The following is a 24,790-nucleotide window of genomic DNA, read 5'->3' on the forward strand; positions in this document are numbered from 1 at the left end:
CCTCGGAAAGGAAGAAGCGCCAATTGAATTCTGGAGCGCAATTTTCACTGGAATAGATTATGGTTGCCATGTCATATTTGAAGAGTCCCTGACATGCCAAAACAACAGGAACCCCCACAAGTGACCGCCATTTTGTAAACTACACCACTTGAGAAATTCTTATACTGGTGTAGTGAAAATTTTTAACCTTCAATCGATACATAGAATTGTATACAATTTGACTCAATGAGTCAATGGAAAATTATCTTTTTTCTGCTAAAATGATGCTTTGGTCCCAAATTTTTAACTTTCAGAAGGTATAGTAGGGGAAAATGAAGAGTGCAATTTGTTACTCAATTTCTCCTGAGTTCGCCAATACCTCAAATACATGGTTAAAAACTACATTTGGGGCACAGTGCAAAACTCAGAAGGGAAGAGGCGCCATATTAGAATTCAGATTTTTCTGGAATGGATTGAAGGTGCCATGTCCCATTGGCAAAGCCCCCAAGGTGCCAGAACCCCATTTTACAAAATACAGTCCTGAGTGTTTTCATCTAGGGGGTACAGTAAGCATTTTGACAGCACATGCGCCTTACAGAACAAGGAAGGAGCGCTATTTGAATCTTGGAGCACAGATTTTCCTAAAATAGTCCATATACAGAATCCCTAAGTGCCTCAAGTGACCCAATTTACGAAATTACACACCTATGGGAATTTATTTACAGATTAAGTGATAATTTTGACTATGGGTGTATTCCAGAAATGAGCAGCAATTGATGTTGCTAAGCGAAAATTGCAAATCTTCCATTGTTGATTCCGTACATTGCAGTGACCAGTATGTTGTAGTACCCAGTAAATTATGCCCAGCTTATGCTTCTGGGGACATGCACCTGTAAATTAGGCAGGCTTTAATCATTACAGAAATTCCCAACATGTGGACACTAAATGTGGTATAGGCACTCTGGGGCTCAGATGGGAGGAGGGCATTTGGACTTTGGATTGCAGAATTCACTGGATTTCTTTTTTTTTTGGGGGGGGGAGGGGGGGGCATAGCACTTTTCCAGAACCTTTGTACTATCAGAAACATGGAAGCCCCTATATTTCCATTAAGAAATGATGGACTTGTGTGGGGATTTGCTTTTTTTGTGGATTGAGTTGACGTTTTTTATTGGGAATATTTTACATAACATTTGCATCACATTTATCCTGTGCTCTAATCTACTCTATTCTTTTTAATGGGGCAGTAGAGTTACTATGGACTCCATCTGGCCTCTGTTCAGTGTTGTCCTTCTTTTCAGAGGTGCATAAAGCTGTGGCTGATGGCACTTTTATGCACGCTTAAAAAGACGGGCATCGCTAGATCATATACCATACCACGTCCAGAGTGTCTCCATTTGCCTCATTATAAGGAATCTTTCTCCAGGGGTTCCATCTAAATCACATTTTTCATAGATTTACACGGAAACTTATAAGCGCAGCGTCGAATATGGGATAAATGTGAGCTGAGCCTTACTGCGATCTTTGGGAGACTGAATGAACAAATCAACAGCAGGTCAAGAATTGATTTTATTTATTTTTTACGCCGTTCCTTGTGCAGGATAAGTGATGATTATTCGGGTCCATGAGACTACAGTGTTACTCTATTTTTTATCTTTTTTTAATATATGGCTATTATTACACACTATTATTACACACTATAAAATGCATTGTTTTGCAAAAAAAGGTTTTATTACCGCCATATTTTGAGAGCTTTAATCTTTCCATATTTCTGCTGAAAGAGTCAGATGAAGGTTTGTTTTTTGCGGGTTGAGTTGACATGTTTATTGGTATCATTTTTGGGCACTTAACATTTTTTAATCGCTTTCTATTCTGATTTTTGGGAGACAGAATGAACAAAAAACAGCAATTCAAGAATTGGTTTCATTTATGCCGTTCATTGTGTGGTAAAATTGACAAGGCAGCTTTAGTCTTCAGGTCAGTACCATTACAGCAATACCACATTTCATTTTTACCCAATGAAAACTCTTTCATGGAAAAAATAATTGTTTTTGCATCGCTGTATTCTGAGAGCCATAGATTTTTTTATTTCTCTGCTGATGGAGTTGTATGGTGGCTTCTGTTTTGCAGGACAAGATAATGTTTTCAGCCATACCATTTTTATTCACCTTTAGGGTATGTGCAAACGTAGAAGAGGTCCACTGCGGATTTCTCTGCAGCGGATTTGATAAATCCGCAGTGGAAAACCTCTGCGGATTTTTCGCGGATTTACCGCGGTTTTTCTGCGGTTTTCACTGCGGTTTTACAACTGTAGATTTCTATCGGAGCAGTTGTAAAACCGAAGTGACATGCTGCGGAATGTAAACCACTGCATTTCCGCGTGTTTTTTTCCGCAGCATGTGCACAGCGTTTTTGGTTAAGTATATAATTCCACATGTGTTAATTCATAGTTTTGATGCCTTCAGTGTGAATTTACAATTTTCATAGTCATGAAAATACAGAAAAATCTTTAAATGAGAAGGAGTGTCCAAACTTTTGGTCTGTACTGTATATATATAATGTAATATAAAAGTTCAAATCACCCCCTTTTGCCCAATAAAAGTGAAGCAATTAAAAAATAAAGATACAACTATAGCTGTGTTTGTAAACGTCTGATCTATTAAAACATAAATCAGTAAAAACATCAGCTCAGTGATAAAAAAGAAACAAAAAAAAACGAGCCCTCATGCTGCCCTAAAAATTTTTTTTCAAATAATTCTGAATTTTTTTTCACGACTTAAATAAAGAAAAAAGATGTTTGGTTTCTACATAATTGTATTAACCTGGGGAATCATATTGCCAGATCAGTTTGACCATATAGTAAGCATGGTAAATAAAATACCCAATAAGCAATTGTGGAATTGCACTTTTTTTTTTGCAATTTCAACTCACTTGGATTTTTTTTCTCACTATCCAGTGCATCATATGATACAATTAATGGTTTCTTTCAAAAGTACAACTTTACCAGGGAAAAAAACTCTTTCACGGTTAAGTGTTTGTACAGGAAAATAGAGTTATAGCTCTCAGAAGAAGAAGAGGAAAATATGAAAACAAAAAAAATGGAAATGAAGAAATTAAAATGTTGTAACCCCCCATCCTAAAAAGAAACACCAGAAAAAAAACTATATATGTAAAGACTTGTCAATAATTTGCTATAGACTTAAACTAATATCTGTCCTCAGTAATGTGACCTTTAAAAAATAGCTACAAGCACAAATAAAAACTGCAAAGGAAACTTAAAAAATTTGAATTGGAAATGATTTGTTCCTCTTTTCACTATGAATCTCAGATGTGATAGACAACAACCAAGACAAGTAAGAGTGACAGGTTGATGACATGGAGGGTTCCTTTTCAGTTTAAATATTCTTCTGCTTTCAGCTTGTGGCTCATTTCATGTAGTAAACATCCAGAATATGGGAATAAATTGCAGAAATCTCAGATTTTATTTCCACTTTCCTCAATCACCATCATTAAACCTTATAGTGGAAAGCTGAGAAAAGAGGGCAAAAAAAAAACCAAGTTGATGCGAGAGCTGCTGACATTACAAAATTGCTTTACAACGACCAAATGTCTAGCATTTAATTCTTCTGATGCAAAAATGCATTTGATGGGTTTTATTTCGTAATAATTATTATAATTAACAAAAAATTATATTATTGGAAGTCGGCTTATATGTGACTAATATGCCTGAGTTTGATTCATGATCTTTGGTGAAAGACAACCCATTAAGTACAGGTCAGTAAATATAAGCAATCATCTCAGTAATTAATCCACTATTATCAAAGCCATAATAATAAAAAAATATATATTTATTATTCTTGTTTTGCTTTAACTATCCTCAACCAAAATGCTGTTCCTCATCTTCCCCATAATTATAGAGATGTACTAATTAATTTGATGCCACCTGAATTTACGGCAATTCTTTAGGAACGTGCTGAACCTGGTATACTGATACAATTTGTGTTTGACTTTGACAGCTGTCTGTGGATGGATACCATGCTTGGCATAGGTGGCTTTCCTTCATAGGATGCTGCCCTTCCCGTGGTTGTTCCTTCCCGGGGAAAGGCCTGGCTATTCACTGCTTGCGTCGAGAAACACGTGATGGTGTCTCCGCAGCTTCTTTACATGCATCTGCATATTTCACATAAGGGATGGGGGCAGTGTTCTGGAATCACTGCGTTGAGAAACACGTGATCGTGTCTCCGCGGTGTTGGATGTTTTGGTCTCCCCGAGGCCAATCATCTGTGCCTTCATAGCCTTTTTACTAGGCACTGCTCCTAATAGCCAAATTCCTACTCCACACTGATGAGGGGCAAAAACCCCGAAACAGCTGTCTGTGGATGGATACCATGCTTGGCATAGGTGGCTTTCCTTCATAGGATGCTGCCCTTCCCGTGGTTGTTCCTTCCCGGGGAAAGGCCTGGCTATTCACTGCTTGCGTCGAGAAACACGTGATGGTATCTCCGCAGCTTCTTTACAAGTAAATATAAGCAATCATCTCAGTAATTAATCCACTATTATCAAAGCCATAATAATAAAAAAAAAAATATTTATTAGTCTTGTTTTGCTTTAACTATCCTCAACCAAAATGCTGTTCCTCATCTTCCCCATAATTATAGAGATGTACTAATTAATTTGATGCCACCTGAATTTACGGCAATTCTTTAGGAAAGTGCTGAACCTGGTATACTGACACAATTTGTGTTTGACTTTGTGTAAATCATCGCAAAATGCTGCCACCATTTTCCACCTTGCGTAAGATAGCATCAGCCATAGAAGGATCACATGATGGCATATGCAGCTGGGCAGCCTGCCCCATAATGTCTTACAGCTATCGCATCACATGGAATAGAGCAACCAATGAGAAGGAACTATCATAGCCTGTATAAAAGCAGAAGCAGGCAGTGCAGCAGCTGTTTTGTGGTGAATCTGGATTGGGAGTAGATGACATAACTCACAATTTAGCAACAGAGATAGTGGGTGAAAACTCTAACACACTGAACAAACTGTACAGATAATGTGTAACAGCACAGTATTAAATAAGATTAATGTGTGAATAAAAGAGAAAAACACAGATTATATTGATAGGAGGAGAGAGATGTAATTTGGAATCAGTCGGAGGCATTGAAGTAGATTAGATTTGAAGCAAATCGTGAATCGAACTTCATGGAAAAATTCTGCGAAACTGGCAAATTTGAAATTCTAAACATTTATCCACCTCTACTTAATTTGTATTGATATGTCTTCCAATGTAAGAAATTCTCAATATCAAGATAGTATCTGACTTGAACTAAATCTTCGTCTTGACCTAGACGGGAAAAGTATCTCTCATATGTACTCCACATTGATGCAAGATTATCGCTAGTATTTTTAATATAATAGTTGTGGTTCTAGCCTCCAAACGTGAATCGATAAGCATAAATGCTGCCATCAAGATGATTTCATATAAAAGTAAACTTCTTACAGGGCAAACAGAAATCGATGAAAGGTTAGACAAGGCTGGAGGCTCAAACAATATCCTGATGTGTCTTTAATGGCTAAAGGGGAAATAAAGGACATTGGAAGTTGGAAGAAAATTAAGGTTTTGGGCATCTGCGAAGCACATTAAGAGGCTCTTAAATCTCTCCTTACATTTTACGTGTCTGATCAGTTAATCAACCTGATATGATGTATATTATTATTAGACTCATTTTCGCAGGCGTAGAACTACAATTTTCAGCATTCTGTCTTGTATAAAGCAGTTCATATGCAGTTTGTCTCTTTAATAATCCAGAAATGTACACATAGCCTCTAGTTTGTGGAAGTCAACCTACACTGAGTGAAAGTTCTCATCTATTTCAAAAGATAAAGTAACTGTTCATTAAACATTTTTCTGTCACAATGAAATGAGCCATGTGGGATTAGAAATTTATCACTAAACTGCAGCGAGGGAAAAATGAACTTGCATTGGTTTTATGCAAATTATCTTATTTGAAACTGTAAAAAAGATCTAAGTCATTATGTTTTCCGACGGCTGAGAGATGGAGCTCCTCATTATGAGCATTGAGGTCTGCACTGTGATGAGCACTACACCGTGCTATTCTTTAAACAGCGTGTGATTGTGCATATGATGAGGACTGGGGACAGAAGAGACATGCTCTCGAACGTTGCCATCTATAACAGTTAAATAACTCCTTTCTGCATTCAGATACATAGTTAAGGCTGAATTAGTTGTGGATGTGGAGTGTACATGTCTCCTCTTGTGACAGGCTGGTGACATTAGAGGTATTGCTTTTTTGTACTTCTACATCACTAAGGAGGATGATTTTTTTTTTCCTCTTTTTTATTGAAGGTTGAATTAATTAATCAAAGAATTCACAATTTTAAAATGACAAAAAACATGATAAAATACATTTTACAGCTCGCATATACTGCACATGTTATGTCCCTCTCTTTGATGTGGGTTCCGGTGATGAACCCACATCTTTCCCTGCACATGTCAGCTGTTTTGAGCAGCTGATATGTGCCCCGAACAGCTGCGGGTGGATCGAAATTCCAATCTCTGAAAATCCATTTCAATCTCTGACAGTAGCATTTAATGTGATCTTGCCGGAAAAGTGTCACTAATCCCGCCCATGGGTGTCAATGTCACATGACCGCGGGTTGCCGATGGGTGGGTATGACAACCCTGGGTTTGCAGGAGACCCATGTGGTTGGCATTGCCGGATTGCTATGAGTGCAGCCCAGCGGTCAGCTCTCATAGCAAGTGAGCATTTTTGCTGCACACAGGCGATTTGATCATCGCCTGTGTGTGGCAGAGGCAGTCAGACAACTACAGCCTATAGTCTCCCATGGAGACTATTGAAGCATGCAAAAAGTAAAAAAAAGTTTTTAAAAATATAATATAAAAAAATATATAAAAGCTAAAATCCCCCCTTTCGTCCCATTCAAAGTAAAACAATTAAAAAAAAAATAAAAAAAATACACATACTTGGTTTTGCTGCATTCAGAATCACCCAATCTATCAAGCTATAAAAAAAATTATTCCAATGGGTAAATGGCGTAGATAATTTAAAAAAAGTCAAAACGCACGAATTACAGTTTTTTGGTCACCGCGACATTGCATTAAAATGCAATAACAGGCGATCAAAAGATCATATACAAACCAAAATTGTATCACTAAAAGTGTCATCCTGGCACACAAAAAATAAGCCCTCACCCAGCCCCAGATCACGAAAAATGGAGACGCTACGGGTCTTGGAAAATAACACAAAGTTTTCTTTTTAACAAACTTTGATTTTTTTTTTTCACCATTTAAATAAAAAAGAACCTATACATGTTTGGTACCTACAAACTCATATTGACCTGGAGAGTCATAGTGGGAGGTCAGTATTAGTATCTAACAGATGCGCCATTTCTGGGGTGGCTGTGGGCTGTCATTTATAGGCTGGGGGCCAATATCCATGGCCCCTTGCCAGTCTGAGAATACCAGCCCCCAGCTGTTTTCTTTAGCTTGGCTGGTTGTTCAAAATGGGGGGACCACATGACATTTTTTTTATGTGTGACCCCTCTATTCTTGATAACCAGCCATGATAAATCAGCTGAGGGTTGCAGCCCGCAGCTGTCAGTTTTACCTGCGTTGGTTAACAAAAATAGAAGAAATCCAATGTCTTTTTTGTATTATTATTTATTTATTCATAGCGCACAGGTGCTGACTGATGAAAACTCAGCGGCGCCTGCTCTCACTATTAGGCGGGATCACACGTGCGAGAAACATGGCCAAGTCTCGCATGTTAATACCCGGCACTGTCGCCAACTCTCAGGAGCGGAGCGTGCGGCCGCATAGCAATACATGCGGCCGCACACTCTGCTCCCGAGTGCCGGGTGCAGTGCCGGGTATTAACATGCGAGACTCGGCCGTGTTTCTCGCACATGTGATCCCAGCCTTACAAGTGACAGCAGGTGTAGGCTGATGAGAGTAGTTCTCTCTCATCAGCCAACACATGTGACCTGTGGAAAACCGCTGCTCTCTAAGCAGCGGTAATGATCTTACCGCCGTTCAGAGCCACCAATGTTTATCGCTTTGTCATGCAGTTGACAGCATTGGAAATAGTCGATTTCAGGCTACCGAACCCAATCGATAACATGGACTTCCTGAAGAAATCCGTGTTTGAAGTCCATGCACAAATACTAGATGTTTGGTACAGACCACAAACTTTACTGTTCAGGTTCATCATTCTCTAGTTGTGAACCTACGTGTAGCAACCTCGCATGCTAGCATTTTAGGATGATTATTATTAAAGAGAAAAATAATAATTAAGGTTTTGCACCTGTCTGACTAGATGCATTTAACAATCGAAGCGTCACCCCAATACTGCTGGCTGTCAAACTTGAAAACCCACCAATGATGGAGTAGCCATGAACCACCAAAGAGAATAGAAAGAATTTTTTTAATTGAAATAAGTTTAAAATAACCATAAATTCAGAATATCATGCAAACAGCAAGTGCCACAAATGTTCCATAGAAAGATACAAAGTTTAATGCTAATAGCTCAGCTTACCCATAGTGTAAAGCGTAGGGTTGAGCAAAACGGATCGGACAAATTCAAAAATCGCCGACTTTTGGCAAAGTCGGGTTTCATGAAACCCAACCCAATCCTAGTGTGGGATCAGCCATGAGGTCGGCGATCTTCGCGCCAAAGTTGCATTTCGTATGACGCTTTCAGCGCCATTTTTCAGCCAATGAAGGAGGACGCAGAGTGTGGGCAGCGTAATGACATAAGTCTCGGTCCCCACCATCTTAGAGAAGGGCATGACAGTGATTGGCTTGCTTTCTGCGGCGTCACAGGGGCTATAAAGGGGTGTGCATGCCGACCGCCATCTTACTTCTGCCAATCGTAGCATAGGGAGAGGTTGCCGCAGCTTCATCAGAAGAAGGGATATAGTTGGGGGGGAGATTAAGCCCCGAAACTGCTGTAGCGATTTCCACTGTCCAACACCACCATTTGTTTGCAGGGACAGTGGAGGCTATATTTTTGTGCATCAGCTCTGTAGCTTATTAGGCTGCCTTATAAGGCTCCCTAATGGCTGCATTGCTGTTTGCACGCCGCTGTGCAAACCAACTGCTTTTTTTGAAGCAAAAATCCTGTTGCTCCTTTCTGCACAGTTACCTTGTTTATTTATCCACAGTTTTGTGTGCAGCAGTCCTTTTTATTGCTGCCATACTTTTCCTGAGATCATTGTAGCGAGATTGAAATTGTACTACAGTCCTTGTATTTTTTCATATATCTTCCAGCCACTTTCTGCCACTGCATCGATTCAAAGTGACAGGAGACAGCAATTGTCCAGTATGGTTACGAACTACTTTACCTCCCTTATTGATGTTCTCCCTCATAGGTCATTCCCCTTTGATTACTGGACATCTAAAATAGACACCTGGCCTGAATTGGCAGAATATGCATTACAGGAGCTCGCTTGCCCTGCTTCTAGTGTGCTATCAGAAAGAGTCTTCAGTGCTGCTGGTTCAATACTGACCGGAAAAAGGACACGTCTGGCTACCCAGAATGTTGATGATCTAACCTTCATTAAAATGAACCAATCATGGATTTCAAATTATTTTGCCCCACCTTCTCTTGCTGACACGTAGCTTGCCTGAAACATGTCTTGCTTTTGGCCTCCTCTTACTGACTTCTCCAATTCCACCATTTGCAGCTGATGAATGTCCACCATAGGCCATTTTTATACCTCCCTAAATGGGCTGACTCCCCCCACAGGGCCGTGGTCACCACCTGGCGCAAGCACACGTGCGAGTGCCGTTTGCCTGGACAGGTGGGTGCGCCCACTCTTGGGCGACGGCACTGGCACAGGGTCCCTCATAGTACAATGAAGTGTCTCTGATGGTGGTGGTGCACAACCAACGTCAGACACACCATCGTAATATGAGGGGCCCTGTGCCAGTACTGCCGCCCACGAGAGAGTGTTCCCCCCAGCTCGAACAGTGCTCTACCACTTGCAATACTTACCTCTCCCTGCTCCACCACTGTGTAGCCTGTGCAGTTAAATCCTTCAATGGCACTGCCAATACAAATTTGTTGAAATGAGAGATGATATTTAAATTATACAGGGGCCCTGGCCTCCATTTAAACCAGTTAATACTTTGTGCCTACTACTACTGTCTGCTACTCAGCAGAGGAGCCCACCCCAGTACCTAGCTATGTCGCCTGTTTAGTCCTGTTACCAATTTTGAACTGCTTTTAGCCTACTTTTGTATTTGGGCCTATATCTGTGTTTCCTCCTCATCCTGCCCATTGCCCAGCCACTGCTAGATGAGTTTGCTGGTACATTGACCCAGATCACTACACTCCCCTTGCACTCTACACAGCCTGAATCTGACCCTGCTGAAAGTCAGGTTCCCCTTCCCGCATACTATACCACCTTACACGGGGACAAAGAGGAAGGTGCAGATGAAAGTGCAGGTTCCTTCATCAGGTGGGGGGGACATACTCGTTGGCGACGTCACTGGCACAGGGCCCCTCATAGTACGCAAAAGTGTCTCTGGCAGTGGGAGGCGCCACCCGCCGTCAAACACACCGCGTACTATGAGGGGCCCTGTGCCAGTGCCAAGTGCCAACGAGTGGGCCCCCCTGCTTGCTCAGGATCATAGAACTTGCAAAGTTGAAATACTTACCTCTCCCTGCTCCACCGCCGTGACGTATTCCGCGTTTCCTGGGACCACGAAAATCTTGAGCCAGCCCTACCCCTTTAGCCAAATGACCCCCTGTTTTCAATGCCTAACTAGAGTTTAAGTCCTTCTTTTTCTCAGAAGAGGCAATTTGCATATTATATTTCCCAGAGGAGCATTGCACGGCGAATAAACCTCCTTACCTTGACAAGCCAGAGATGGTATGTCACTCTCCATAAGGAGAAACGATACCCCTTAGACCCCAGTCCAGAGCCTCTCACCAAGCCAAATCAGTTCTCATGCTTCGCACTGACGAGGGCCAACAGCCCGAAACACCGTGTCTGCGAATTGAGATATTGATTTGGCTTTTATCCTAAGTCATATTGCATGACTCGTTAATGGGTTGATTGTGACTTGTAGAATCGCTACTTCCAATAGGTGGCGCTATAGAGTTTAGGTCCTCTTTTTCTCAGAAGAGGCAATTTGCATATTACATTTCCCAGAGGAGCATTGCACGGCGAATAAGCCTCCTTACCTTGACAAGCCAGAGATGGTATGTCACTCTCCATAAGGAGAAACGATACCCCTTAGACCCCAGTCCAGAGCCTCTCACCTAGCCAAATCAATTCTCATGCTTCGCACTGACGAGGGCCAACAGCCCGAAACACTGTGTCTGCGAATTGAGATATTGATTTGGCTTTTATCCTAAGTCATATTGCATGACTCGTTAATGGGTTGATTGTGACTTGTAGGATCGCTACTTCCAATAGGTGGCGCTATAGAGTTTAAGTCCTCTTTTTCTCAGAAGAGGCAATTTGCATATTACATTTCCCAGAGGAGCATTGCACGGCGAATAAGCCTCCTTACCTTGACAAGCCAGAGATGGTATGTCACTCTCCATAAGGAGAAACGATACCCCTTAGGCCCCAGTCCAGAGCCTCTCACCTAGCCAAATCAGTTCTCATGCTTCGCATTGACGAGGGCCAACAGCCCGAAACACCGTGTCTGCGAATTGAGATATTGATTTGGCTTTTATCCTAAGTCATATTGCATGACTCGTTAATGGGTTGATTGTGACTTGTAGAATCGCTACTTCCAATAGGTGGCGCTATAGAGTTTAGGTCCTCGTTTTCTCAGAAGAGGCAATTTGCATATTACATTTCCCAGAGGAGCATTGCACAGCGAATAAGCCTCCTTACCTTGACAAGCCAGAGATGGTATGTCACTCTCCATAAGGAGAAACGATACCCCGTAGACCCCAGTCCAGAACCTCTCACCTAGCCAAATCAGTTCTCATGCTTCGCACTGACGAGGGCCAACAGCCTGAAACACCGTGTCTGCGAACTGAGATATTGATTTGGCTTTTATCCTAAGTCATATTGCACGACTCGTTAATGGGTTGATTGTGACTTGTAGGATCGCTATTTCCAATAGGTGGCGCTCTAGAGTTAAAGTCCTCTTTTTCTCAGAAGAGGCAATTTGCATATTATATTTCCCAGAGGAGCATTGCACGGCGAATAAGCCTCCTCACCTTGACAAGTCAGAGATGGTATGTCACTCTCCATAAGGAGAAACGATACCCCTTAGACACCAGTCCGGAGCCTCTCACCTAGCCAAATCAGTTTTCATGCTTCGCAATGACGAGGGCCAACAGCCCAAAACACCGTGTCTGCGAATTGAGATATTGATTTGGCTTTTATCCTATGTCATATTGCACGACTCGTTAATGGGTTGATTGTGACTTGTAGGATCGCTACTTCCAATAGGTGGCGCTATAGAGTTTAAGTCCTCTTTTTCTCAGAAGAGGCAATTTGCATATAACTATTATTTTAAAGTAAATTAAGATTGACAAGCTTAAGAAATAAGAATTGATGTTTTGGGCATTAAAATGGGCACTGTAGGTGTTTTCCTGTCCTCCACTCACTGCCGACTTTGATTCCCCTTTGACTTGCATTGGGTTTCGTGTTTCGGTCGGCCCCCGACTTTTCGAAATAATCGGCCGATTTCACCCGATCCGACTTTTGAGAAAGTCGGGTTTCGCGAAACCCGACTCGATCCTAAAAAAGTAAAAGTCGCTCAACTTCAGTAAAGAGATATATGTACACTCCATGCTCCTATTACTATTGCAACTTTTTTCTAGTGCAATCATGCTTTTCCCTTGTTTGATAATGGATAGGGTTGAGCGACCTTGACCTTTTTGGAGTCGAGCCGTGTTTCGCGAAACCCGACTATCTTAGAAGTCGAGTCGAGTGGAATCGGCCGATTATCGCGAAAAGTCGGGTATCTCCCGAAACACGAAACCCAATGCAAGTCAATGGGGGAGCATAGTCGGCAGTGAGTGGAGGCCAGGAAAACATCTACACTGCCCATTTTAATGGCAAAAACATCCATTCTTGTTACTGAAGCTTGTCAATCGTAATTTAGCTTATAATAATTTGAAGGCATTTGAAATTGGGGGTCATTTGGCTAAAGTTGTGGGGGGTAGGGCTGGTTCAAGTAATTAGTTGGCCCAGGAAATCTGGAACACGTCACGGCAGTGGAGCAGGGAGAGGTAAGTATTTCAACTTTGCAAGTGCTGTGATCCTGAGCAAGCAGGGGGGGCCCACTAGTTGGCATTGGCACTGGCACAGGGCCCCTCAAAGTACAGCGGTGTGTTTGCATGGCGGGGGCGCCTCCCACCGGCAGCAACACTTTTGCATACTATGAGAGGCCCTGTGCCAGTGACGTCGCCAGCTAGTATTTCTCCCCCCACCTGATGAAGGAACCTGCACTTTCATCTGCACCTTCCTCTTTGTCCCCGTGTAAGGTGGTATGGTATGCGGGAAGAGGAACGTGACTTTCAGCAGGGTCACAATCTTGCTGTGTAGCGTGCACAGGGAATTTTGCGTTATGGGTCAATGTACCAGCAGACTCATCTATCACTGTCTGGGCAATGGGCAGGATGAGGAGGAAACACAGATATAGGCCCAAAGAATAAAGTGGGCTAAATGCAGTTCAAAATTGGTAACACAGGACTAACCAGGGGGCATTGCAGTGGAGGACAACTGGAATGAGAGGCTGACACAGAGAGTAGGCCCAAATCAGTAAGTAGTCGAAATGCAGTTCAAAATTGGCAACCGTAGTAAACAGGCGGCACAGCTTTGTTCAGTGGAGGAGAACAGCAAGGAGCAGCAGACACTGTTAGTAGGCCCCAAACCAACTAGTACGCCAAATGCAGTTGTTCCATTTAACCACTATTTAACAAGAGCCTGAAGATAGAAGCTCAGGAAAGGCAACCTGGAGAACACCTTGGAGTGTAACACACCATCTCTCTACACCCCATACCCAATTTGTAGGCCTAATGCAGTGTAGTTTCCAACAACTACTAAACGAGAGCATGAAGATCGAAGCATTGGCGAGGAAACCTGGGGAACACTTTGGAGTGGAACACACCATCTCTCTACACCCCATACCCATTTTGTAGGCCTAATGCAGTGTAGTTTCCAACAACTACTAAACGAGAGCATGAAGATCGAAGCAATGGAGAGGAAACCTGGGGAACACCTTGGAGTGGAACACACCATCTCTCTACACCCCATATCCAATTTGTAGGCCTAATGCAGCGTAGTTTCCAACAACTACTAAACGAGAGCATGAAGATCGAAGCATTGGCGAGGAAACCTGGGGAACACCTTGGAGTGGAACACACCATCTCTCTACACCCCATACCCATTTTGTAGGCCTAATGCAGTGTAGTTTCCAACAACTACTAAACGAGAGCATGAAGATCGAAGCAATGGAGAGGAAACCTGGGGAACACCTTGGAGTGGAACACACCATCTCTCTACACCCCATACCCAATTTGTAGGCCTAATGCAGCGTAGTTTCCAACAACTACTAAACGAGAGCATGAAGATCGAAGCATTGGCGAGGAAACCTGGGGAACACCTTGGAGTGGAACACACCATCTCTCTACACCCCATACCCATTTTGTAGGCCTAATGCAGTGTAGTTTCCAACAACTACTAAACGAGAGTATGAAGATCGAAGCAATGGAGAGGAAACCTGGGGAACACCTTGGAGTGGAACACACCATCTCTCTACACCCCATACCCATTTTGTAGGCCTAATGCAGTGTAGTTTCCAACAACTACTAAACGAGAGCATGAAGATCGAAGCAATGGAGAGGAAACCTGGGGAACACCTTGGAGTGGAACACACCATCTCTATACACCCCATACCCAATTTGTAGGCCTAATGCAGCGTAGTTTCCAACAACTACTAAACGAGAGCATGAAGATCGAAGCATTGGCGAGGAAACCTGGGGAACACATTGGAGTGGAACACACCATCTCTCTACACCCCATACCCAATTTGTAGGCCTAATGCAGTGTAGTTTCCAACAACTACTAAACGAGAGCATGAAGATAGAAGCAATGGAGAGGAAACCTGGGGAACACCTTGGAGTGTAACACACCATCTCTCTCCTCCCCATACCCAATTTGTAGGCCTAATGCAGTGTAGTTTCCAACAACTACTAAACGAGAGCATGAAGATCGAAGCAATGGAGAGGAAACCTGGGGAACACCTTGGAGTGGAAAACACCATCTCTCTACACCCCATACCCAATTTGTAGGCCTAATGCAGCGTAGATTCCAACAACTACTAAACGAGAGCATGAAGATCGAAGCATTGGCGAGGAAACCTGGGGAACACCTTGGAGTAGAACACACCATCTCTCTACACCCCATACCCATTTTGTAGGCCTAATGCAGTGTAGTTTCCAACAACTACTAAATGAGAGCATGAAGATCGAAGCATTGGCGAGGAAACCTGGGGAACACCTTGGAGTGGAACACACCATCTCTCTACACCCCATACCCATTTTGTAGGCCTAATGCAGTGTAGTTTCCAACAACTACTAAACGAGAGCATGAAGATCGAAGCATTGGCGAGGAAACCTGGGGAACACCTTGGAGTGGAACACACCATCTCTCTACACCCCATACCCGTTTTGTAGGCCTAATGCAGTGTAGTTTCCAACAACTACTAAACGAGAGCATGAAGATCGAAGCATTAGCGAGGAAACCTGGGGAACACCTTGGAGTGGAACACACCATCTCTCTACACCCCATACCCATTTTGTAGGCCTAATGCAGTGTAGTATCCAACAATTACTAAACGAAAGCATGAAGATCGAAGCAATGGAGAGGAAACCTGGGGAACACCTTGGAGTGTAACACACCATCTCTCTACACCCCATACCCAATTTGTAGGCCTAATGCAGTGTAGTTTCCAACAACTACTAAACGAGAGCATGAAGATCGAAGCATTGGCGAGGAAACCTGGGGAACACCTTGGAGTGGAACACACCATCTCTCTACACCCCATACCCATTTTGTAGGCCTAATGCAGTGTAGTTTCCAACAACTACTAAACGAGAGCATGAAGATCGAAGCAATGGAGAGGAAACCTGGGGAACACCTTGGAGTGGAACACACCATCTCTCTACACCCCATACCCAATTTGTGGGCCTAATGCAGCGTAGTTTCCAACAACTACTAAACGAGAGCATGAAGATCGAAGCATTGGCGAGGAAACCTGGGGAACACCTTGGAGTGGAACACATCATCTCTCTACACCCCGTACCCATTTTGTAGGCCTAATGCAGCGTAGTTTCCAACAACTACTAAACGAGAGCATGAAGATCGAAGCAATGGAGAGGAAACCTGGGGAACACCTTGGAGTGGAACACACCATCTCTCTACACCCCATACCAAATTTGTAGGCCTAATGCAGCGTAGTTTCCAACAACTACTAAACGATAGCATGAAGATCGAAGCATTGGTGAGGAAACCTGGGGAACACCTTGGAGTGGAACACACCATCTCTCTACACCCCATACCCATTTTGTAGGCCTAATGCAGTGTAGTTTCTAACAACTACTAAACGAGAGCATGAAGATCGAAGCAATGGAGAGGAAACCTGGGGAACACCTTGGAGTGGAACACACCATCTCTCTACACCCCATACCCAATTTGTAGGCCTAATGCAGTGTAGTTTCCAACAACTACTAAACGAGAGCAAAAAGATCAAAGCATTGGCGAGGAAACCTGGGGAACACCTTGGAGTGGAACACACCATCTCTCTACACCCCATACCCATTTTGTAGGCCTAATGCAGTGTAGTTTCCAACAACTACTAAACGAGAGCATGAAGATCGAAGCAATGGAGAGGAAACCTGGGGAACACCTTGGAGTGTAACACACCATCTCTCTACACCCCATACCCAATTTGTAGGCCTAATGCAGTGTAGTTTCCAACAACTACTAAACGAGAGCATGAAGATCGAAGCATTGGCGAGGAAACCTGGGGAACACCTTGGAGTGGAACACACCATCTCTCTACACCCCATACCCATTTTGTAGGCCTAATGCAGTGTAGTTTCTAACAACTACTAAACGAGAGCATGAAGATCGAAGCAATGGAGAAGAAACCTGGGGAACACCTTGGAGTGGAACACACCATCTCTCTACACCCCATACCCAATTTGTAGGCCTAATGCAGCGTAGTTTCCAACAACTACTAAACGAGAGCATGAAGATCGAAGCATAGGCGAGGAAACCTGGGGAACACCTTGGAGTGGAACACACCATCTCTCTACACCCCATACCCATTTTGTAGGCCTAATGCAGTGTAGTTTCCAACAACTACTAAACGAGAGCATGAAGATCGAAGCAATGGAGAGGAAACCTGGGGAACACCTTGGAGTGGAACACACCATCTCTCTACACCCCATACCCAATTTGTAGGCCTAATGCAGCGTAGTTTCCAACAACTACTAAACGAGAGCATGAAGATCGAAGCATTGGCGAGGAAACCTGGGGAACACCTTGGAGTGGAACACACCATCTCTCTACACCCCATACCCATTTTGTAGGCCTAATGCAGTGTAGTTTCCAACAACTACTAAACGAGAGCATGAAAATCGAAGCAATGGAGAGGAAACCTGGGGAACACATTGGAGTGGAACACACCATCTCTCTACACCCCATACCCAATTTGTAGGCCTAATGCAGCATAGTTTCCAACAACTACTAAACGAGAGCATGAAGATCGAAGCAATGGAGAGGAAACCTGGGGAACACCTTGGAGTGGAACACACCATCTCTCTACACCCCATACCCATTTTGTAGGCCTAATGCAGCGTAGTTTCCAACAACTACTAAACGAGAGCATGAAGATCGAAGCATTGGCGAGGAAACCTGGGGAACACCTTGGAGTGGAACACACCATCTCTCTACACCCCATACCCATTTTGTAGGCCTAATGCAGTGTAGTTTCCAACAACTACTAAACAAGAGCATGAAGATCGAAGCATTGGCGACGAAACCTGGGGAACACCTTGGAGTGGAACACACCATCTCTCTACACCCCATACCCATTTTGTAGGCCTAATGCAGTGTAGTTTCTAACAACTACTAAACGAGAGCATGAAGATCGAAGCAATGGAGAGGAAACCTGGGGAACACCTTGGAGTGGAACACACCATCTCTCTACACCCCATACCCAATTTGTAGGCCTAATGCAGCATAGTTTCCAACAACTACTAAACGAGAGCAAAAAGATCGAAGCATTGGCGAGGAAACCTGGGGAACACCTTGGAGTGGAACACACCATCTCTCTACACCCCATACCCATTTTGTAGGCATAATGCAGTGTAGTTTCCAACAACTACTAAACGAGAGCATGAAGATCGAAGCAATGGAGAGGAAACCTGGGGAACACCTTGGAGTGTAACACACCATCTCTCTACACCCCATACCCAATTTGTAGGCCTAATGCAGTGTAGTTTCCAACAACTACTAAAAGAGAGCATGAAGATCGAAGCATTGGCGAGGAAACCTGGGGAACACCTTGGAGTGGAACACACCATCTCTCTACACCCCATACCCATTTTGTAGGCCTAATGCAGTGTAGTTTCCAACAACTACTAAACGAGAGCATGAAAATCGAAGCAATGGAGAGGAAACCTGGGGAACACATTGGAGTGGAACACACCATCTCTCTACACCCCATACCCAATTTGTAGGCCTAATGCAGCATAGTTTCCAACAACTACTAAACGAGAGCATGAAGATCGAAGCAATGGAGAGGAAACCTGGGGAACACCTTGGAGTGGAACACACCATCTCTCTACACCCCATACCCATTTTGTAGGCCTAATGCAGCGTAGTTTCCAACAACTACTAAACGAGAGCATGAAGATCGAAGCATTGGCGAGGAAACCTGGGGAACACCTTGGAGTGGAACACACCATCTCTCTACACCCCATACCCATTTTGTAGGCCTAATGCAGTGTAGTTTCCAACAACTACTAAACAAGAGCATGAAGATCGAAGCATTGGCGACGAAACCTGGGGAACACCTTGGAGTGGAACACACCATCTCTCTACACCCCATACCCATTTTGTAGGCCTAATGCAGTGTAGTTTCTAACAACTACTAAACGAGAGCATGAAGATCGAAGCAATGGAGAGGAAACCTGGGGAACACCTTGGAGTGGAACACACCATCTCTCTACACCCCATACCCAATTTGTAGGCCTAATGCAGCATAGTTTCCAACAACTACTAAACGAGAGCAAAAAGATCGAAGCATTGGCGAGGAAACCTGGGGAACACCTTGGAGTGGAACACACCATCTCTCTACACCCCATACCCATTTTGTAGGCCTAATGCAGTGTAGTTTCCAACAACTACTAAACGAGAGCATGAAGATCGAAGCAATGGAGAGGAAACCTGGGGAACACCTTGGAGTGTAACACACCATCTCTCTACACCCCATACCCAATTTGTAGGCCTAATGCAGTGTAGTTTCCAACAACTACTAAAAGAGAGCATGAAGATCGAAGCATTGGCGAGGAAACCTGGGGAACACCTTGGAGTGGAACACACCATCTCTCTACACCCCATACCCATTTTGTAGGCCTAATGCAGTGTAGTTTCTAACAACTACTAAACGAGAGCATGAAGATCGAAGCAATGGAGAAGAAACCTGGGGAACACCTTGGAGTGGAACACACCATCTCTCTACACCCCATACCCAATTTGTAGGCCTAATGCAGCGTAGTTTCCAACAACTACTAAACGAGAGCATGAAGATCGAAGCATTGGCGAGGAAACCTGGGGAACACCTTGGAGTGGAACACACCATCTCTCTACACCCCATACCCATTTTGTAGGCCTAATGCAGTGTAGTTTCCAACAACTACTAAACGAGAGCATGAAGATCGAAGCAATGGAGAGGAAACCTGGGGAACACCTTGGAGTGGAACAGACCATCTCTCTACACCCCATACCCAATTTGTAGGCCTAATGCAGCGTAGTTTCCAACAACTACTAAACGAGAGCATGAAGATCGAAGCATTGGCGAGGAAACCTGGGGAACACCTTGGAGTGGAACACACCATCTCTCTACACCCCATACCCATTTTGTAGGCCTAATGCAGTGTAGTTTCCAACAACTACTAAACGAGAGCATGAAAATCGAAGCAATGGAGAGGAAACCTGGGGAACACCTTGGAGTGGAACACACCATCTCTCTACACCCCATACCCAATTTGTAGGCCTAATGCAGCGTAGTTTCCAACAACTACTAAACGAGAGCATGAAGATCGAAGCATTGGCGAGGAAACCTGGGGAACACCTTGGAGTGGAACACACCATCTCTCTACACCCCATACCCATTTTGTAGGCCTAATGCAGTGTAGTTTCTAACAACTACTAAACGAGAGCATGAAGATCGAAGCAATGGAGAAGAAACCTGGGGAACACCTTGGAGTGGAACACACCATCTCTCTACACCCCATACCCAATTTGTAGGCCTAATGCAGCGTAGTTTCCAACAACTACTAAACGAGAGCATGAAGATCGAAGCATTGGCGAGGAAACCTGGGGAACACCTTGGAGTGGAACACACCATCTCTCTACACCCCATACCCATTTTGTAGGCCTAATGCAGTGTAGTTTCCAACAACTACTAAACGAGAGCATGAAGATCGAAGCAATGGAGAGGAAACCTGGGGAACACCTTGGAGTGGAACACACCATCTCTCTACACCCCATACCCAATTTGTAGGCCTAATGCAGCGTAGTTTCCAACAACTACTAAACGAGAGCATGAAGATCGAAGCATTGGCGAGGAAACCTGGGGAACACCTTGGAGTGGAACACACCATCTCTCTACACCCCATACCCATTTTGTAGGCCTAATGCAGTGTAGTTTCCAACAACTACTAAACGAGAGTATGAAAATCGAAGCAATGGAGAGGAAACCTGGGGAACACATTGGAGTGGAACACACCATCTCTCTACACCCCATACCCAATTTGTAGGCCTAATGCAGCATAGTTTCCAACAACTACTAAACGAGAGCATGAAGATCGAAGCATTGGCGAGGAAACCTGGGGAACACCTTGGAGTGGAACACACCATCTCTCTACACCCCATACCCATTTTGTAGGCCTAATGCAGCGTAGTTTCCAACAACTACTAAACGAGAGCATGAAGATCGAAGCATTGGCGAGGAAACCTGGGGAACACCTTGGAGTGGAACACACCATCTCTCTACACCCCATACCCATTTTGTAGGCCTAATGCAGTGTAGTTTCCAACAACTACTAAACAAGAGCATGAAGATCGAAGCATTGGCGACGAAACCTGGGGAACACATTGGAGTGGAACACACCATCTCTCTACACCCCATACCCATTTTGTAGGCCTAATGCAGTGTAGTTTCTAACAACTACTAAACGAGAGCATGAAGATCGAAGCAATGGAGAAGAAACCTGGGGAACACCTTGGAGTGGAACACACCATCTCTCTACACCCCATACCCAATTTGTAGGCCTAATGCAGCGTAGTTTCCAACAACTACTAAACGAGAGCATGAAGATCGAAGCATTGGCGAGGAAACCTGGGGAACACCTTGGAGTGGAACACACCATCTCTCTACACCCCATACCCATTTTGTAGGCCTAATTCAGTGTAGTTTCCAACAACTACTAAACGAGAGCATGAAGATCGAAGCAATGGAGAGGAAACCTGGGGAACACCTTGGAGTGGAACACACCATCTCTCTACACCCCATACCCAATTTGTAGGCCTAATGCAGCGTAGTTTCCAACAACTACTAAACGAGAGCATGAAGATCGAAGCATTGGCGAGGAAACCTGGGGAACACCTTGGAGTGGAACACACCATCTCTCTACACCCCATACCCATTTTGTAGGCCTAATGCAGTGTAGTTTCCAACAACTACTAAACGAGAGCATGAAAATCGAAGCAATTGAGAGGAAACCTGGGGAACACATTGGAGTGGAACACACCATCTCTCTACACCCCATACCCAATTTGTAGGCCTAATGCAGCATAGTTTCCAACAACTACTAAACGAGAGCATGAAGATCGAAGCATTGGCGAGGAAACCTGGGGAACACCTTGGAGTGGAACACACCATCTCTCTACACCCCATACCCATTTTGTAGGCCTAATGCAGCGTAGTTTCCAACAACTACTAAACGAGAGCATGAAGATCGAAGCATTGGCGAGGAAACCTGGGGAACACCTTGGAGTGGAACACACCATCTCTCTACACCCCATACCCATTTTGTAGGCCTAATGCAGTGTAGTTTCCAACAACTACTAAACAAGAGCATGAAGATCGAAGCATTGGCGACGAAACCTGGGGAACACCTTGGAGTGGAACACACCATCTCTCTACACCCCATACCCATTTTGTAGGCCTAATGCAGTGTAGTTTCCAACAACTACTAAACGAGAGCATGAAGATCGAAGCAATGGAGAGGAAACCTGGGGAACACCTTGGAGTGGAACACACCATCTCTCTACACCCCATACCCAATTTGTAGGCCTAATGCAGCGTAGTTTCCAACAACTACTAAACGAGAGCATGAAGATAGAAGCAATGGAGGGGAAACCTGGGGAACACCTTGGAGTGGAACACACCATCTCTCTACACCCCATACCCATTTTGTAGGCCTAATGCAGTGTAGTTTCCAACAACTACTAAACGAGAGCATGAAGATCGAAGCAATGGAGAGGAAACCTGGGGCACACCTTGGGGAGGCAGACACCGTTAGTAGGCCCTACCAAAGTTGTACCCCCAATGCAGTTTTAAAATTCCTAGAGGCTGAAAACAAGACTATTGACGCTCAGCTTTTTTCAAAGGAACACAGCTGAATTGAGTGGCGCAGACAGACACAGGTAGTAGGACTTAAACCAAAAATGTGGCTCACTGCAGCTTAAAAAAGTTACAGGGGTACACAGGCAGCATTGCTCTGGGCAGTGGAGGACAATTTCAATAGTGGACCGCAGACAGACTTTGTACGCCTACTATTAAAAAAAGGATGCTCTATGCAATTAAAAATAGGTTCCAGGGGTCCACGGGCAGCAGTGGTGTGGTCAGTGGACGAGTATTGGAAGGAGGGACCGCAGACAGGCGTAGTAGGCCTAACATAACAAAATTAGGCTGTAGACACTGTAAAATTGGTTCCAGGGGTACACGGGCAGCAGTGGTGTGGTCAGCGGAGGAAAATTGGAATTAGGGACTGCAGACAGACTTTGTAGGCTGTCCCCTGTGGACCATGCATCCAACACATTAACCCTGTGCGCCGTAATGGACACGTAACTTTTTGTGGACATGCCTACTGGTCCATGCGTCTCTTGTCAGGTGCACCTTTCTACTGTTTGATTGCCTGAGTGCTATGACAATGCAGACTTTTTCATGCCGCTGGAGGGCTGGGATGGCTTTTCTCGCAAAAGAAATGTCGACTGGATAGCTTGAACCGTGGTACAGCGTAGTTCATCTGGGCTTTCTAAATATAAAACAAAGAAAAAAAGGAGGCTACATGCACTTTCAGCTGGGTTCCAGGGGTACACGGCCAGCATTGGTCTGGTCAGTGGAGAACTATTGGAAGGAAGGACCGCAGACAGGCTTCGAAGGCCTAACATAATAACAGATGGCTGTAGGCAATTTTAAATTGGTTCCAGGGGTACACGGGCAGCAGTGGTGTGGTCAGTGGAGGCCTAGTGGAAGGAGTGACCGCAGACAGGCATCGAAGGCCTAACATAATAACAGATGGCTGTAGGCAATTTTAAATTGGTTCCAGGGGTCAGTGTAGTAGTAGTAGAAAGAACGGACCGCAGACAGGCTTCGAAGGCCTAACATAATAAAATTGGGCTGGCTGTAGGCAATTTTAAATTGGTTCCAAGGGAACACGGGCAGCAGTGGCCTAGTCAGTGTAGTAGCAGTAGAAAGAACGGACCGCAGACAGGCTTCGAAGGCCAAACATAAAAAAATTGGGCTGGCTGTAGGCAATTTTAAATTGGTTCCAGGGGTACACGGGCAGCAGTGGTGTGGTCAGTGGAGGCCTAGTGGAAGGAGTGACCACAGACAGGCATCGAAGGCCTAACATAATAACAGATGGCTGTAGGCAATTTTAAATTGGTTCCAGGGGAACACGGGCAGCAGTGGCCTGGTCAGTGTAGTAGTAGTAGAAAGAACGGACCGCAGACAGGCTTCGAAGGCCTAACATAATAAAATTGGGCTGGCTGTAGGCAATTTTAAATTGGTTCCAGGGGAACACGGGCAGCAGTGGCCTGGTCAGTGTAGTAGTAGTAGAAAGAACGGACCGCAGACAGGCTTCGAAGGCCTAACATAATAAAATTGGGCTGGCTGTAGGCAATTTTAAATTGGTTCCAGGGGTACACGGGCTGCAGTGGTGTGGTCAGTGGAGGCCTAGTGGAAGGAGTGACCGCAGACAGGCATCGAAGGCCTAACATAATAACAGATGGCTGTAGGCAATTTTAAATTGGTTCCAGGGAAACATGGGCAGCAGTGGCCTGGTCAGTGTAGTAGTAGTAGAAAGAACAGACCGCAGACAGGCTTCGAAGGCCTAACATAATAAAATTGGGCTGGCTGTAGGCAATTTTAAATTGGTTCCAGGGGTACACGGGCAGCAGTGGCCTGGTCAGTGTAGTAGTAGTAGAAAGAACGGACCGCAGACAGGCTTCGAAGGCCTAACATAATAAAATTGGGCTGGTTGTAGGCAAT

This window comes from Ranitomeya imitator, chromosome 8 (assembly GCF_032444005.1).
Source record: "Ranitomeya imitator isolate aRanImi1 chromosome 8, aRanImi1.pri, whole genome shotgun sequence".
Classification (NCBI taxonomy): Eukaryota; Metazoa; Chordata; class Amphibia; order Anura; family Dendrobatidae; genus Ranitomeya; species Ranitomeya imitator.